Source organism: Silene latifolia, chromosome 8 (assembly GCF_048544455.1).
Source record: "Silene latifolia isolate original U9 population chromosome 8, ASM4854445v1, whole genome shotgun sequence".
Lineage (NCBI taxonomy): Eukaryota > Viridiplantae > Streptophyta > Magnoliopsida > Caryophyllales > Caryophyllaceae > Silene > Silene latifolia.
The window spans coordinates 70,032,079-70,051,203 of record NC_133533.1 but is presented as its reverse complement, the minus strand read 5'-3'; the positions used below and the strand labels follow the sequence as shown (position 1 = coordinate 70,051,203).

The 19,125-nt window shown below is 39.8% G+C and overlaps 1 non-coding gene across 1 annotated transcript; it reads left to right on the top strand.

Moving 5' to 3' along the window:
• Positions 1–16,348: 16,348 nt before the first annotated feature.
• Positions 16,349–16,455, top strand: LOC141597983 (small nucleolar RNA R71). The gene has a single exon (XR_012523188.1). It is a non-coding gene; the product is annotated as a small nucleolar RNA R71 (small nucleolar RNA).
• Positions 16,456–19,125: the final 2,670 nt, after the last annotated feature.

Genomic DNA, 19,125 nt, shown 5'->3' with positions numbered 1-19,125 from the left:
TTTTGAGGTATCTGAGTTATTTGCTGTATGGTCGGGCTGATAAGAGCAAGACCTCCACTATTGAGGTCTTAATACTTGCTAGTTATTTGAATCCTTTTAGGGAGGCGACATTCCAATTCTCTCCCCCTGCTCTTGTCTGCTCAGCATTTGATAGGGCGATTGGGAGGTACGGGAACCTTGACTGTGGTGCTCTTGTCACCAAAATTGCTAGGGCTATTTGTGATTTTGAGGGTGATGACCCATATGAGCCCATGGCTGACTATGAGCCACTTGTTGATGATGACCACCTTCGCTATGACATTTCCTATATTGATATTAAGAATGGGAAGGACCATTACTGGAGGGTCCGCGGTGAGTCATACATGCTTCTTCCTTGCGCCCGTTTGCCTGCTGTTGAGCCCCTCGAGGAGAGTACGGCTGTGGAGCGACCCCCACCCGTCACTTATCTGATTCCCGAGGATCTTTTGATTACTTTTCCTGGGTCTAGCACTACCACCACCACCGCGGGCGCCGAGACGTCGAGCACCCACTACCCATCCGCCGTGTTCCTACCGGCCCGCTCCTCCTCCACCTCCTTCAGCCTATTCCACTTCAGGCTATGCTCCCGGTTACCATTTTGATCCCGTCGTTGAACGGGAAGTGAGGATGCATACTTGGCATCAACACCGCTTTGACAGAGAGGAGGATGTGGGAACAGATGGAGGCTTTGACTTTAGCTTCGGGGACGGTATGGCGGCGTGTCACCTTCTTACTACACTACTCCCGGTGACGACAGTAGTGTGTTTCATCTTTACGGAGTGACTCCTACGAGTTTGGACGCTTTAGCACCGAGTTTGGTGCATTAGGCCGTCCCTTCTACACTCCGGTTCGCCCCTCTCGGCCTACTTCTATTTTCGGGAGGACACCGGCATCCCTTGTTCCCGAGAGAGGCCCATTCGGCCGGTTTGCCGCTTCTACTTCCACCGCTGCAAGCATCGGAGGCACTCGTGGTCGCACCGTGTTCGAGACCCACTCGTGGTAGAGGCCGTGGCGCAGCCGCCGTTCCCGATCCCGAGCTTATGTCCTTATATGCTTTGATATTGATGGTTTTGATGATGGTTACGGAGCCCAGAGTGACAAATGGTCACTACATCCCTCTCTTTCCAAATTGGTTTGGGGAGGCTACTACATTACAAAATGGTATTATCTTTCTTGTTTTGTTTTATTGCATTTCCTTTTTTACCCTCTTTCCGTTATTAGTAGTGTCCTATAGGTTGCTGGTTTTCTGTGTGATTGCTATGCTGTAGGCGTCACAATGAGGACACTGTGACATTTAGGTTTGGGGGAGTGTGTTTATTTCTGTTGTGTGCTTTTATTTATTGTTGTGTGAAAAAAAAAAATCAAAATTCCAAAAAAAAATAAAAAAAAAATCCAAAAACATGTCTTTTATTTATTTTTGTTTATTTTGAGTCGAGTCTTGGTGAATTGTATAGCAATGATGATAACTTGCTTTGTCTTTGCATTTGAGTCTCATTTAGTTGTCCATGTACGTTGTTTTGACCTGTTAGCTATGATGAACAAAGCTCTTTACTCAAGTCTTGACCGTCACAATATACCTTATGCCGAGTAGACTTGACTTTATTTTGTTGGTAAACCACTTAAATTTCTGAGGTCTTTAGAGCTTCCTAGGCCGGGAACATTAATAAACCGGTCTCATTGTTATTTAGGCTAATGAGTGTGGTCTCCTTGTGGTATATGTAATATCAAACTGCATAAGTGTGACATTAGTTTCTTAGCTTTTGCGCGTTCATTTGATTAAGTACATGTGGATAGGCGATTCTCATTGTTCAAATAAGCCTTACATTACCCAGTTTTGTTAGCCCGTTTGAACTATGTAGCCATTTTATATCCTATTTCTTAGCTACATTCCAGAATTTGCCTACCTTTTTCGGGACGATCAGCTTATTTGAGCCTTATTGTTATAGCTACTTTGGTTGGGTTGGGACTTTATTTGTCATGTGGGTAGTAGCTATCTTTTTGTAGCAATTGTGTGACCTCTTATGTTGAAAAGAGAATATTATGAAGCAGAAAAAAAAATGAAAGTCTCGAAAGAAAGAAAAGGAGAGAAAAAAAAAAGAAAAAAGAAAAAAAAAAGAAGAAAAAGTTTCGAAAAAAAAAGAGAAAAAAAAAGAAAAGATTCAAAAGAGAAAAGAAGAGAAAAAAATGTATGCTTCATTCAGTTTTGTTAGGAGGTCGTGTGTGGTAATTACTGGAGTCTAATGCACATTTGGAGAGCCTTTACATTTCTCTCATATGTTGTCAAAGTTGAGATTATTTCTCCAGTTGGATGTTTGTTTTATTTACTAGATTTGGCTATTGGTCTAGAGCTGCGACTACCGTCTGAGCCTCACATATCCATACGTGCTTTTGCACAAGCCACTTCTATACCCATGCCACTTTACCACCATTCTGTCCTTGATACATGTACTTGGTCTGTTTCGTGAATGCGTATTAGCTGGAGGATCTCTTATCACATTAGATTGCATGCATATCTCATAAGTTGAGTGAGTGTCTTATTTCTTTCTATCTTACATAAATCACCCATTATGAGTGCATGAGTGAAACCGCGAGAATCCGACAAAATGGTCTTGCAAGGTTGAAAAGTGTTTGGTTGAGTCTCGGTATCATGTCACATCTTGAGTAAGAGCTGCGTGAGTCTATTACCCGTGCTTTTGAATTTGTTTTATTAGCACAACTTCGGTCATTACTTTGTTATAGATATGGACAGCTGAGTCTTGTATGTGCCTAGACATTTGCTCTGAGTTATTCATTCACCATATGTTTGTTGTCCTTTGTTTTGGTCTGATTGCTTTGCTTGAGGACAAGCAAAGGTTTGGTTTGGGGGAGTTTGATGTATCACTTTCATATATACTTTTATAGCTCCCTTTACGTCATATTTCATACCGTTTCGTGCCTATTATATCATTTATATGCTTTATTTCAATGAATTGATCGATACACGCTATTTTGTGTTTTGATGCAGAAATGACTCAATATGAGTGTGATCAAGCTGAGATTAGCATGGCGGAGACGGCATAGAAGAATACACGAAGCATGGCACGGGAAACGAGGAATCATGAAGACTAGAAGTCAAAGAAGAGAAGAAGAACCTGTGAAGAAGTTCCTCGATCGAGTCACTCACTCTCGATCGAGCAAGCGTCCTCGATCGAGTCACCTCTGACTCGATCGAGGATCCTCTCTGACGGGCTTTTTTCCGGAATTTCCTAAAACACTTATCTTTTATTATAAATTAGAAACTCGTGTTTTATTGTTAGGCTACGTTATATTTTGCTAAGTATTCTTTGGAAAACACTCTTAAGAACCCTAATCTCCCTTTTGTATGGTACTAATCTTTCCTCATCAATTTAATCATTATTTTATGTTCTTTAATTATTGTTTTATACTTGCAATCATGTCTTCATCTTTAATCATATTTGTTGTTGTTATTGTGGTCATGAGTAGCTAATCCCCTCATCTAGGATGAAGGGGATCTAGGTTAATTAAAAGGGAAAGTCAGTTAATTGCTATTGATATCATTAAAGTTGTTGTTTGATTGTTGTAATTCTTCTAGTTAATCGCTTGAGGCCTGAGTTATTAATTAGTGTAGCGAATCGATCCTATCGCCGACCGGGTTAGAATTGATATAGGCTGCGACAATCAAATAGAGAGTATCTAATCATAGCGACCGCATATTAGAATCGATCTAAAGGGCATAATGGAGTCGACCGATCTTATGACCTTAAACAACTTGATAGATTTAGTAATTGATTGATAATCCCCGATTGATTGACCTAGTGAACCTAATTCCTAGACTTTTAATATTATTGTTATTCATCATTTAATTACATTGCAATTAGTTTGTTAGAATCAACTCAAAACAAAACCCCCGAAATTGGTTACTTCTAGGCAATTTAAATACTCTTAGACTTAGCTTTCACCGCCTCCCTGTGGATTCGATACCTGTCTTATCACTAGCTATTTTTGTTAGTCCTGAGATAGTTTTACTTTGATTTGGTAATACGACTTTAGCCACATCAGTGAGTGTGTGTAATAATTGTGGATCGTGAGTTATGAGTATGGAGATAGGTGCATGTATAGAGGACTATATCGTTTTGGCGGTAATAGGGAACAGTTGAAGTTTTGGTTAAGCTAAAGAATTTGTGGTATAGGTTAGGTAGTGTGCCGAGTGAATTGAGGCATGAGAACTGTTTAAGTAAGAGAGCCTTGGAAATAGGACTGGTGAGTGTTTAGATTATAGGAGGTTATCTTTGACATGCGGTGGTGATGAGGATAATGAGAAGATATAGCTAAGGATTTAGTATTAGTGAGTTACGAGGACGTATCATTTATCTTAAGAGGAGTAGGATGCGATAAAAGAGAGTTTCATGGTTGTGCATGTTGTAGTATAATTGGAAGTAGAGCGTTGATGTAGCATAAAGGATGGATTTGTATTGTGGTTGATATTGTTAAAAAGGTCATGATCGTGCTTGTAGTAGTTCGATGTTTAGGAATGGGAGAATATTTCGATAGTGTTGACAGTTGGATGATGATGTTTATGAGTTCGATAGTGCTGACAGTTGGATGATGATGTTTATGAGTTCGAGAGGGTTGACAGTGGGATGGTGATGTTTATGAGTGTCAGTAAACTTCGAGGACGAAGTTCCTTTTAACGGTGGTAGAATGTAACATTCCGTTTAATGTTTATGAATGTCTTGATATTAGAATCGCTAGTGGATAATGTGTTAGTGAGACGGAGCTAGAGGCGTTGGTGGAAGGTATTCGATAGTGTATGAAGCTAATGTAGAGAGGCTATGATGCAGTTGATACCATATCGTGAGCTGTGTTGTGGAGGTAGGCATAGTTGGTGGAGTTGGTGTTAAGAGTTTATGTTTTATAGGTTGGGGTTTTGTTTTGAGTTCTTAGTTGCGTTGTTGTGTCTTGATCGAGTTATTATGTTTGTTTTGAGTATGGGTTGAACTTCGGGGACGAAATTCTTTTTAAGGAGGGAAGACTGTAATACTACGGTTTTCTATGTCTTTGGGTACTCTATCGAGTGGGGCTTACTCTGTCGAGTAAGTAAGTTGTTTTACAAAACAGTGTTCTGTCTGATGGGTACTCGATCAAGTAAGTGTGGCACTCGATCGAGTAAGGGTCACTCAATCGAGTAAGTTACTTACTCGATCGAGTAAGTTACTTTTGCGGATTGTTTTAGTCGGGTTTTGTTAGTAACGCTCGATTGATATATTAAGCTTTCCGTCACTTTCTTCATCATTTGTATATTTTATAAAAACCTTTCAAGAGAGAAAAGAAGTTACGATGTCTACGTTCGTCGCGTTACCATCAAATCCAAAGGGCTAAAGTTGTCGGATCGTCACATTCTTTACGCCGTTGAGTTCGTCGTGTCGAGGGTAAGATCCTTGTATAGTTTTTATGTTATTTCGTCAATTTTGGTTAAACCCTAATTGGCTAGATTTGGGGGTTTTGGGTGTTTGACTGGCTTAGTAGTAATTGCATGATTGTATATGTGATTATAGGTGGAGATTTTATAGAAGAGCATTTTGATTAGCTGCTTGTGACGGTCTTGTGATGGCTTTTTCAGGTAGGGTTTCCCTACTCAGTATTGGTTACATAATGTTGTTGTTGTTGTTGTTGTTGTTGTTGTTGTTGTTGTTGTTGTTGTTGTTGTTGTTGTTGTTGTTGTTGTTGTTGTTGTTGTTGTTGTTGTTGTTGTTGTTGTTATATCTCATATCGTTGTTGTAATGGTTTTGGTGATTGTTGATAGTATAATGTTGATTGGTCGTAATCGTCGTGATCTTCGGTGCATCCTGGCGAGTGGAGTCACTTGCGGGAGTGGCTTCACGCCCTCGATTTGCCTTCTCGTGGAACCCGCCACATAAGGGATGTGCACATTAATGAACATGGGTTTATCGCTCGATGGAGATGAGCGGGGGCTTAGGTGGGAACGGCTGCGGTCCCCCATCGCGGCGAGGAGTATCATTGCGATGGATACTGGGCGCGGGCTACACACTTTGGTGTGTAGTCAGATATGTGGAGATAGGGTGGAGTTGAGGAGATTGAGATGTGTTGTTTGAGTTGTTTATAATATGGTTTCTTTGCAGCTGTTGTTTTTATGTAATTAGTACTGATCCCGTTTAAATGTTTTAAAAACTGTGATGATCCATTTGGGGGTGGTTAGCAGTTATTGAGCAGGTATGAGACGATGCGCATGGGATAGCTGGGATGAGTCACCACGTTGCTGTTTTAGAAGTCTTCCGCTGTGTCGAACACTTTTAGTTGTTTAGTATTTGACAGTTTTGAGAACCTTTGTATTTTCTTTTAGCCGTTTTTTTAGTTTGGTTTGTATCACTTAAACTTTATTATCATTTAAATACATTTCCTTATTACCTATTTTAGTATCATTGCCTCGGATAACCGAGATGGTGACGTTCTCATACCTTAAGTGGTCCTGGTAAGGCACTTGGAGTATGGGGGTGTCACAGGACGTGTTGCACATTCCCGAAGATTTGGCGATTATGGCAATGTCTGACGTACTTGATACAATCTGACACCATTGTCGTCTAGTAATATCCTAGACGCGTGATTTTCTTTGCCATCATGGGTCGACTCATGTGAGGACCGTATTCTCCATCGTGAACTTCTTCCATCAATTTTTGTGCCTGTGAATGATCAAGGCAGCGCAAAACTACACCAAAAGGTGTTCTTTTGTACAATTCTCCCTGCATGAGAAGGTATTGAGAGGCTAGTAGGCGTATGGCACGTTGTCCCCTCTTATCCATATATGGTGGATATGTACCATTGAATTTGAAGTTTAGAATGGCTTGAAACCAAGGTTCCTCTAGGCTTTCTTCTTCATCTGTAATTTGGTGTACATAGGCTGGTTATGACCGCCGTTCGATGCATAAAGGCATTTATATCATGATATCTGGTATATAATCAAAGATGCAAGTTTCGCAAGAGCATCTGCAAATTGATTCTCCTCACGAGGTAGGTGTAGATAAGTGACTTGATCAACAAATTGGGCAACATGATCTATCCTAGCCTGATAGGGTGCTACACTTTCACTTCGAATTTTCCAAGATCCCGTAATTTGGTTAATGATCAAGGATGAGTCTCCGTGAACTTGAAGATTCTTAATGCCTAAACTTACTGATGCTTGAAGACCAATAAGGCAAGCTTCAATATTCTTCCGCGTTATTTGTCACCTCGAAGTCGAGCTTGACAGAAAGTGGTGTATGCTCACCTTCAGGAGAAATGAGCAACACTCATATTCCAAATCCTCTTAAATTTGATGTTCCGTCAAAATAAAGAACCCAAGAGTCTACACTGGTTTGTAGGATGTCCTCATCCGGGAACGACCACATGTCTATTGCTTGGGTGTTGTTGATAGGATTGTCTGCGAAGAACTCGACAACGGCGCGCCCCTTTATGACTTTCAGAGGTACGTATTTGAGATCGAACTCTGAGAGCATTAGGGTCCACCTTGCCAAACGACCGTTGAGAACGGATTTCTCGAAGAGGTATTTGACGGGATCCATTTTAGAATACACCTTGACAGAGTAGCTAAGCATGTAGTGGCGCAACTTCTTTGTCGCCCACACAAGAGCGAGGCATGTCTTTTCGAGAGGTGTGTACTTGCACTCGTATTCTATGAACTCCTTACTAAGGTAGTAGATAGTTCTTTCTACTTTTCCAACAGTTTGTGCGAGCATAGCCCCAATACCTGTTTCAGTTACTGTGAGATAAAAACCAAGAGGTTGATCTTGTTGAGGAGGCATTAGCATTGGTAGTTTAGCTAGTATCTCCTTGATCATGTTGGTCGGACTCTCTTGAGAGGTTTACTTTTCGGTACTTGTCATTAGGAGCACCTAGACCAAAACAATATTTTTAACTTCACAAACAACTCTACTATTAGTAAAGAGGCAAGTAAAGGTCGGATCCCAAGGGACGGGTATTGAAGTAAGATTTTCAATTGTAAGTAGCGGTGTCTAGGGGTGTCACAATTTGGGGTTGGAATAGAAGATCACTAAACTAAATAGCAATGAAAGTAAACAAGCAAGATGATTAAAAAGGGGTGTAAACAATTGATAAAAGGCACTAGGGTGTCATGGGGTCATAGGGGATTCATGGGAATTGATCATACAAACATATTCTCAAATTATAAGCAAGCAATTATTGTTGTGATGGATCGAGTTGGTTTATATCTTACAATCCTAGGAAAGTTTGGGTCCTGGGCGAATCAATTAGATTGTACAACACCTACAAGTCGACTTAATCTTCCCTACTCAACTATATGCATGGTCTAATGAGACTCGAGTTGGTTTATGTCTTACAAGTCTCATTGAAAAGATAAGTGATGGCTAAAAAATGCAAGGATTCATAGGCAAGCATTTCATCAAACATAACATGTGCATAAGTTGAGATCACAACAAGCAAGCAAATAAACTATGAAAACATATTAAATTAAGCATGAATCATCCCCCATGTTGGTTTCCCCTAATTACCCATTAACCCTAGTTAAGGAAACTACTCACTCATTATCATGTTGAACATGCTAGCAAGGTTGTCAATCATACCAACAAAGTAAAACATGATGAATAAATGAAGATGATTAACAATAATTAAAAAGGGATTAAGAGAATTATACCTACTAATGATTCTAATAATAAAGCAAAGAATAATAGAAGTACTTGATGATTGATTGGAAGGTTGTCAATCTCCCAATAATAACCCAAATAATCTTCAATTACCCAAAATGAAAGATGAACAAAAGAGAGATTAAGGAAATGAGATTTGTATTAAGACTTGATTAAAAGTTGATTACAAGATTAAGAAGAGATTAGAATGATATAAACTACACTAAAGATTTATAAGAAGAACATGGTTATCTAATTAGACTAATGGGGTATTTATAGTGGGGATTAGGTACACAAATTAGGGTTTATTAAAGGCTTAAATGACGATTAAGTCCTTGAGGAATCGCTCCTCTCAGAAAAATATGCGAGTCTCCTTTTTGTCGGTCTTTCCGAGATATGCGCATCCTTCATGGAACAAGGAGAAAATGGAAAGTTGCTGTAACACAATCCGAGCGTCCAAGGCACCGCACGAGCGGATTGTGGCCTTGTTGGACGAGCGGATTGTGGCGTTTTTGGACGGGCGTCCCTCTGGCAAAGACGCTCGGATTCCTGGTCTTGGACGGGCGTCCCGAGGGCAATCCGCTCGGATTCTGGGTCAGCCTCTTTCTTTTCTTCTTTTCTTCCTTCTTCTTCCCACAATCCTCGGGGATTTTGTCGGAGATGCAAGGATCTTTTCTCATCATTTCCCAACTACTATAATATGTACAAAGGCCTTCTAGTCTTGTCTTCTCTTTGATGCTTGGTCATTGAATTCAATCAATTTAGCTCTATTTTGCCTTGAAAATGCAAGGTTTGCACTCCTTTCCTATCAAGGGAACAAAACCTCAAAGAATATGCAAAACAAAGGACTAAAGACAATAAATAACCTAAATATGCACTAAAAAGCATGGGAACAAGGCTAATTAGGAGACTAAATATGCTCAAATAATGGTCACATCAAATATCCCCAAACCGAACCTTTGCTCATCCCGAGTAAAGAGGTGACAAATACTAGGACCGTTATTTAAACTAACCTAATAACATAGCCAATATGAGACAAGTAGTGGGTCTCACTCCGCCCCTTCAACTCACAACAAGACAACCATGAGGTAGGATGCCTTCTTGCAAGGCAAGGTGGGTCTTGCCAAAATGGCGACACATCCAAGCATTAAAGCACATAAAATCAATTAATGGATGCATCTACAAAAGAATAGCCACTTTCCTCATCTAAGTGGCGGAAATTATCTACAAGGGAAGTAATTCAAGGGTACACACTCTTCATAGATGCAATTTCTTCAAACTACTAAGCCTTGAAGGATACAAATAAATCACCTCCAAATTGTGTCAAGCTAGGGTACCTTTGTCCTCAATCGTTAAATGATTTTGTCAAGAGTAGACTCCCTATGGTGTTAGAAACACTGGAGGATCGCGGAATTCCCCTTCTTGCCTAGACAAGAAGAAGGGTCGTCCCCTCTCTACCATGCACAAAAATGGATACGATGGATAAAGGGATTGATAGTATTTGAGTTTCATTTGGGAGTTTGCTTTTGTTGTTGTTTTTCCCCCCAATTTCTTGTGGCATATAACATTTGAGAATACTTTCTTTTGCCATTTCTTTTGATTTTTGGCAATTCAATACTTGACAACTTTTCAACTTTTTGCATTTTCTTTGGAACATTTTCAAAGTCACCCCAATTAGTAACGAGGGTGCCTTATATTTGAAGCATAGGAGTTTATTTTTGCTCCTCTTTTCATTTTGATGCATTTGCAAACTTTCTTTCACTTTTCATTTCATTTCTTGAACTCAAATTTGAACAATTTTTGTGCCCATTCCCTTTGATGACAAAAATCTATGGTAGAACATGGATGAATGATGGTTGCATGGTTTCAAGGGTCACCTTGGAATAAACAGTAGCCAAGGAGTTATCACACCACAAGGTACTCTTGACTAGGCCTTAATCCATGGGTCAAAGGATACTAGCATGACACATCCTAGGGTGTTTTACAAGTATTCTAACAAGCAAAGTCTTAAGAAGAAAAAGCATCTACTAGGGCCTATATACACTTGTCAAGCTTCTCAAGTAGACGGTTTCACAAAATTTTTCTAACATGCAACTATATGCCATGATGCAACTATCATATATACATCCTAATGCATATGATTCTACCAACTAAATATGCCAAATAATCTAAATGCAAGTCCTAAATTCACATTGTTTATACCGCATCAATCAAAATAAAGCCACATAGTCATTAACATAAAGAGGAAAAAGGAGATTGGAAAGATCATACCATGCGGTCTTCAATATCCCCATGTCTCGGATGTGGCGTAGTCGATCAATGTGAACAAGGATATACAAACATAATATATACAAACAATATACAAAACTATACTACAAAGGAAATGAACTTGTTTTTGGATTTTCAATTTTTTTTTTATTTTTTCTAAATTTTTGATTTTTTTTGGATTTTTGAATAAAAGTCAAGTTAGAATTTCCCATCCCCACACTAATATGGGCATTGTCCTCAATGGCCAATATGATAGGAAATTATGTAAGTATGATGCATGATTTCTAAACTAAATGCAAGCTATACTAGGCTACACTACATGATGCATGGGTTTTTGTTATGGCGGAGAGCGTAATTTAGATTACCACCCGTTGCGTATGCATGTACTTCCCCAAACCAAAATAGACAATATTTCTAATGTCTTAAATTTCGGGGTAGTTCATGCACACGAAATGCAATGCATGAAACTATATATTGTAATTTTGGATTTTTCAAGTGGGAACAATAAAAAGAACACCTTAATGGGGCCAAGGTGTTAGTCCTCCGTGTTGCTAGGACTCTCCAAACTATGATCAAGATAAAATAAAGAAAACAAAAAGAAGTAGACAAACTTCAAGAGTGTAGGAGCCTCCAAAGTTTGCTAATCCTCCATCATATCGTCATTGTCATCATTTTCCTCCATAGAACTGGAATCATCTCTACTCTCATCTTCACTCCTTGATCTTGCTCACTTTCTTCATCATCTTCATTAGCCTCTTCTTCTTCATCTACCTCTTCATCAATACCCTCATCATCAACAACCTCATCATCGACATTCTCATCTTCACCCGGTCTTTCACCACTAGATGTGCTTGGAAATAAAACTTCCCTATCCGCCCAACTAGGCAAAAGAAATGATGGATCAAGTAGTCCTTGCCTAGCTAAATGAAGGAGGGGTGGATATTGGGCCAAGTATGCATCTACTCGATCATTATAAGCTTGTTTGTGCATTTCTCTCATGAGTAGGGTCATGTAATCATTTCCCACTTCAACATCTTTGGGTTTGAACTCTTGATATTTGAATGGGTAGGGTGGTGTGACAATGGAGGAGGAGGGCTCTCCAAGCTCGCCCCTTTGTTGACGGATGATGTACTCGGCGTCTTTGGAGAGTGGAAGAAGGTAGTTTGTTTGGTGAGCACTCAATTGGCAAATCTTTGAAGGCAAAGTGAAGGATCTAGCATCATTGGTTAGCCACCCATAGTTGGTGTCAACAGAATTATGCTTGACCCACTTATACTTGTTAATCATGGCGTCCATATCAATGAGATGACCCCCTTTGATCACCACATAGGTGTTATCTTTGTTGAAATTTGCGTCAAAGTGCTTGGCCAAGAGAGTAACTAGACCTCCATTTACAATATGAGCGGTGCCTTCCTTACCACAATCGACATTAAGCCATCTTTCCATCAAAAGCCTTAGAACATTGTAAGGCTTAGTGAATTCCCTTCCTACATTCAAGGCCGATTCAAGTAGAACACAATCGAGCTTGGTAAAATGATTAGTGCCTTTTCTTGCTATTATAGTATTCCCGATGACCTTGTGCCACACTCTAATGCCCGGATGGTGGACTAATATAGCACGACAAGCATGAAAGCTCACAAATTTCTTCCCGGAAATTGCCTCCCAAAGAGGAGCGGGGTCATACTTGTCGGGCATCTTGTGATAATATGGTGTATCACTAAGGCCTAATATCTTACTCAAAACATCAAAGGTGATGCGCCTATTCACATTTGCAAGGCGAAACTCAATGTATTCTCTAGTCTCTACCTTAGTCACTTTCAATGAACTTAAGAATTCCAAGGTAAGGGAGGGGTATGTCAATTCTCTTATGGTAAAAAATTTACCCAATCCCATGGCTTCAAAGAAGGCTTTTGTTTGTTCAAGGACAGCCAATTTGTTCAAGGCATCTTCACAAATGAATTTGGTGGGCAAAATGGCTTTCTTAGCATACTTGGCAAATGTCCCTATGGGAGTCGGAAATGAAAATTACCTCCGGATAGTTGGATAATTGAGCGATTTCCGGAGTTGTTGATGTTGTAGCTTCCAAGGGAGGACCTTGTTGTTGTTGAACTTCCAAGTTTGCATTAGAAACCACCATAGCCATTGAAGCTTTCCTTGCTTGAAGACTTTGTTGCCTTTTCGAAAGTGTCTTTGCTTTGAATGCCTTTGTTGCTCCTTTTGTTCTTGCCATTGTTTATTACACCAAGAAAAGATTGAAAATCTTCAATTTCTAATTATGCCCAAATCGATTTAAGATGAAAGGATTTTGCTTTGTATTTCAAAAATCGACTAAAAGGTTGAAGATTTTGGTGCTTGAATCAATTATTGTTGCAAAAGGAGTGATTAATTCTTGTTGTGAGGAAGTTTTAATTTGTTTTTGTTGAATTTGGTTGAGGAAATCTTGTTTTTGGTGATGGAGAGGATGAGGGTTTTGAGGTTTTGGGGTTTAGGGGTAGTGTTTGAATGTTTGAATGAATGTGGGAAGGGGGTTTAGAACACCCGAAAAATTCAAAACAGCAGGGGAAAGACGAGTGGATTCCCGTCGGGACGCTCGGATTCTGCTCAAATAGGCTTCAGGAAAACTCGCCTTAAGACGAGCGTCTTTCACAGAAGACGAGCGGATTCTGCAATGGAGGACGAGTGGCTTTCCTCAAAGACAAGCGGATTCTCTTACAAGAACTTTGCTTAATGTGCACTGGCAGAAAGACGAGCGTCTTTCTACAAAGACGAGCGGCCAGTTTCAGACGAGCGTCTTCTCAGCTGGGACGCTCGGATTCTCTTACAGACCAAATTTTTTTATTTTTGCAGCTCATTTAGACGGACGGATTCCTCCTCAGACGCTCAGATTCCTATAAGACGAGCGGATTACCCTTTAAGCCGCTCGGATTCCTCCTGGTCTACCCGGATTCAGGTCCATCCGTGCACTTGCATAACCCATGTCATTTTCATTCTTCAAATCCCGTGTTCTTCATTGTAGGGGCACTACAAAGGCATGAATAGCCTAGGCAATTGCTATCCCCACACTAAGTTAAAGCACTACACATCAATAAAATCATTAGTCCCTCCCTCACTTCTCTCAAAAATGATGAATATCTTGATCAAGGCACAAAAATCCAAAAATGACAAGAATGCAATGTAAGAATTAAAAGGCAAGTTAGGGAGTTAGAAATATTTACAAATGGTGGTTTGGAGAGGACTCGACCAAACTCTCATCCTTAGTGAGATGTCATGGGGGCATGTTCAAGGTGTTGTTGATGTTACTCAACACCTTGAAGAAGTAGTCAAAAGATTGTTCATTATCATGATAAAGATCCTCAATAGATCTTTGCACTTGTTGTCCTTCATGTTGGTCTTGATCGATAGCATTACCAATATAGGGATTGAAAATCCCTTCAAAATCATCGTCCCAAAGACCGCAAACTTCGTCTACTTGATCATTAAAAATCTCTTGAGTTGATAGAGACAACTCTCCTCCTTTCTTGATTTGGCCAATGAGACCATCATCTTCACTTGTCATGGGTGAGCTTTTCAAGCTCTCTTTGTTGCTATTCTCTTGATCTTTTGATGGAGCATCATCAACTTTCTTTTTCCATTGGAATTCCGACTTCTTCCTATCATCCTTCCGGCTATAATGATCAAACATAAAACATGGTTCATGCAAACGGGGAGCTCTCATGGTCTTGTCAAGATTGAAAGTTATGCTCTCATCTCCCACCTCTAGAGTGAGATCTCCATGCTTCACGTCTATCACCGCACCCGCGGTGTGCAAGAAAGGTCTACCTAGAATGATTGGAATATTGGAGTCTTCTTCCATGTCAACAATGACAAAGTCCACCAGGATGAAAAATTTCCTAACTCTTACGGGAACTTCTTCCCATATCCCTAATGGTGTCTTCGTCGATCTATTGGCCATTTGGAGTGTGATGTTGGTACATTTAAGCTCTCCCATCCCTAACCTTTTACTTACCAAATACTGCATAACACTCACACTAGCCCCTAGATCACATAGGGCTTTGTTGATCGTTGTGTCGCCAATGGTACATGGTATTGAGAAGCTTCCCGGATCTTTAAGTTTCGGAGATGAACTCCCTTGAAGGATTGCACTACTCACCTTAGTGAAGGCGATAGTTTCAAGCTTCCAGATCGACTCCTTTTTCATAAGGATGTCCTTCATGTACTTTGCATAGGCCGGCACGTGATTGATTAATTCCGTGAAAGGAATCGAGACTTCCAAATTCTTCACAATTTCCATAAATTTTCCAAGTTGGTCATCAAATTTGGGCTTAGCTTGACGACTTGGAAAAGGAAGTCTAATCACAATGGGTTCCTTCTCCTTGGCCTTGTCTTCATTTCTCTTTGAAAATTCTTCTTTTGATGGTTCTCCATCCTTGGAGTTTTGCACAACTTCTTCTTTGTCACTAGCTTCCACAACTTCATCCTCAACTTGCTTCTTTGGTGCTTCATACCTCGTACCAGTCCTCAAGTGAATGGCACTAACCGTTTCATGTTTCGGGGGATTACTTTGAGGTGGTAATTGCCCCTTTTGTCTTTGTGAGCTTGAAGATGCTAGTTGAGTCAATTGGGTTTCCAACATTTTGGTGTGGGCTAGGATGTTGTTGATGGTGATTTCCTTTGCTTGACTATCCTTTTGCATTTGAGTAAAAAACTCTTGTTGATTCTTTTGCATTTGGATGACCGCTTTTTGGACATCAAAACCTTGGTCATTTTGTTGATTGTATGGAGTTTGATTTTGGTAACCTTGGTGTTGGTTGAAAAAGGGTCTTTGATTTTGGTTTCTCATGGGAGGTGCGGTGTATGTTGGTTGAGGGTTTTGAATATTTTGGCTTTTGTATGAGAGATTTGGATGGAATTTGGTGTTTTCATTGTAATAATTGGAATAAGGGGTACCACTCTTGTATGCTTGAAAAGCATTCACTTTTTCATTTGTTCCCTTACATTCACTTTGGTCATGTCCCAAAGTTCTACAATTCTCACATATCCCACTTGGGATTGATGAAGATGCCGTCATGGCATTAACATGATGCTTTGGTGATTTTGAGGCTTCTTCAAGTCTAGCCATAGCTTTTTAGAACTTCAAGTTGATGGTATCAATGTGAGCACTAAGTTGAGCACCCAATTGAGTAATAGAGTCCCCTTCATGCTTTCCTCCTCTAGTAGCCTTGCGATGTCTACTATATTGTGAATTATGGACCGCCATTTCCTCAATCTTGTTCCAAGTTTGATTATCGTCAACTTCGGTGAAAATACCATTTGATCCCATGTTGAGAATGTTTCTTGAGTCTTCATAAAGACCATTCCAAAATTGTTGAACCAAGAACCACTCGCTAAGTCCATGATGAGGACATGAGCGACAAATTCCCTTGAACCGCTCCCAAGCTTCATACAAAGATTCTTCATCTCTTTGCTTAAAGCCCGTAATTTGAGCTCTTAGCATGTTAGTCTTTTCCAATGGGTAGAACTTTTTGTAGAAAGCTAGAGCCAATTTCTTCCAAGAGTCAATTCCGAGAGTAGCCTTATCAAGGCCTTTCAACCATTGTTTTGCGGTGCCAATTAGAGAAAAAGTAAATAAGACCCATCGACTTTGGTCTTGAGTTACACCGGTTTGAGAACTCGCATCACAATAGTCACAGAAAGTTTCCATGTGAGAGTGAGGGTCTTCACTAGGCATCCCCCCAAATTGGGCTTCTTTCGACTAATTGGATAAATGCGGATTTGGCAATGAAATTTCCGGTTAAGTGTTGTGGTGTGGGAGTACCATTGGGTAGGTTCTCCTCGGTTGGTACGGAATGTGATGAAAATTAAGGCATTGTGGGTTGATTTTGTGTTGGGTTCTCCTCACCTTCTCTTGCAAAAGGGTTGACGAACTCAATAATGTTTGGTTGAATATCTACAACCTCACCAATACCTCTCAAAGTTCTTCTAGCAAGTCTTCTATTGTTTGTCAAAGTCCTTTCAATTTCGTGATCAAAGGGTAACAAGTTACCTTGTGATCTTCTAGACATGCAAAATATCAAACAACTTGAAAATAATTAGAACAAACCTTGAGGAGTTTTACTTCCCCAAGGCAAAGAAAGACACAACTAATAACAATCTAAGAAAATCTAAATCAAGTTAACACCGTCCCCCAGAATCGCCGCCATTTTTGGTCGGACTCTCTTGAGAGGTTTAGTTTTCGGTACTTGTCGTTAGGAGCACCTAGACCAAAACAATATTTATAACTTCACAAACAACTCTACTATTAGTAAAGAGGCAAGTGAAGGTCGGATCCCAAGGGACAGGTATTGAAGTAATATTTTCAATTGTAAGTAGCGGTGTCAAGGGGTGTCACAATTTGGGGTTGGAATAGAAAATCACTAAACTAAATAGCAATGAAAGTAAACAAGCAAGATGATTAAAAAGGGGTGTAAACAATTGATAAAAGGCACTGACGTGGGCGTGTCGTTGTACACCCAATCAAAACACATTTATAATACTCAACAAACAACTAGTTAGCGGTAAGTCGAGGTCGATCCATGGGACGGTGTGCTTTGGGTTCTAAGTCTATCTATCTCAATTTATGCTAGTGTCACAATTTGTTTGGATTTGTGTTGTGTTCTAGACTAATAAAAGCAATAAAGTAAAGCAAGCAATAAAAGGAAGGATGTAAACAATTGATTAAAAGTGCTAGGATGTCATGGGGTCATAGGGGATTCATGGTGTTGATCATACAAACATGTTTACAAAGTTGCAAGCAATTAATGTTGTGGAGGAACCTAGTTGGTTTATGACTTACGGTTCATAGGAAGAGTTGGGCCCCGGAGCCGAATCGATTAGATTGTACAACACCTACAAGTCGACTTACTTTCCTCCTATTCAACTTCTATGCATGGTCTAACAAGACTCGAGTTGGTTTATATCTTACAAGTCAAGTTGAGTAGATAAGAGATGGTAAAAATGCAAGGATTCATAGGCTTAGCATTTCATCAAACATAACATGTGCATAAAGTTGACATCACAACAAGCAAGCAATTTGATTATGAAAACATATTAGATTAAGCATGAATCAATCCCATGTTGGTTTTCCCTAATTACCCATTAATTCTAGCTAAAGAAACTACTCGCTCATTATCATGGGAAACATGTCATTAATGGTGTCAATCATCACAACAAGTATAAACATGATAATAGAATGAAGAAATGAACAATAAAGATTAAAGAGTAAAGGAATTATACCAAACTTGAGATGATCCAAATAATAAAGCAAATAATAATAGAAGAAACTTGATTGATTGATGAAGGGTTGTCAATCCTCCAATAATAACCCAATAATCTTCAATTACCCAAAAGTGATGAACTTGAAATAATAAACTTGAACAATAATTAAGGAGAGATTAACGTGAGATTTGTGGAAAGATTGAGATTAATCTATTCTAATCTACTCCTAATCTAATCTAAGAAAGCTTGATTTAATCTAAGAAAACTTGATTATAGTCTAATAAAACTTCATGTTTGATTATTTACAAAATGGGGTATATATAGTGGGGATTAGGTACAAGAATTAGGGTTTACTAAGGGCTTAAATGACGATTAAGTCCCTACTTAAGGAAACGCCGGTCTTTTTGGAAGGATGGGCATCTTTCTTGAAGCTTGAAGAAACAAAATGTTCTGTCTGGGAATCCGTGCGTCTTAGGCACGGGACGGGCGGATTTGGGAGGTTCTGGACCGGCGTCTTCTGGAGGTTCTGGACGGGCGTCTTCTGAGTTTTTGCCCGGGCGTCTTCAGGGGAAGATGGGCGTCTTGTAGGAAGACGGGCGGATTGTTGGGAAGACGGGCGTCTTCAGTCTCGGGACGCGCGGATTGGCGAACAGTTTCTTCGTTTGAGCTCGGATTGTAAAACGGACGTCATTTTCTCATCCGGACTCCTATTGGAGTGACTCAAAAGCCTAGATCATTTTTTTTTTCGACGCCGTTCTATCTAGCATATTTTCAGAGCCAAAGGAGCAACCCTTGGTTCAGTTTTCGAGCGATTTCTTCTTGTAATGCCTTCCCTCTCGTCATTCTTACTTTTAACCCTTTGATCCTTCTATATACACTTTATTCCTACATCTTTGGTCATCATTATTAT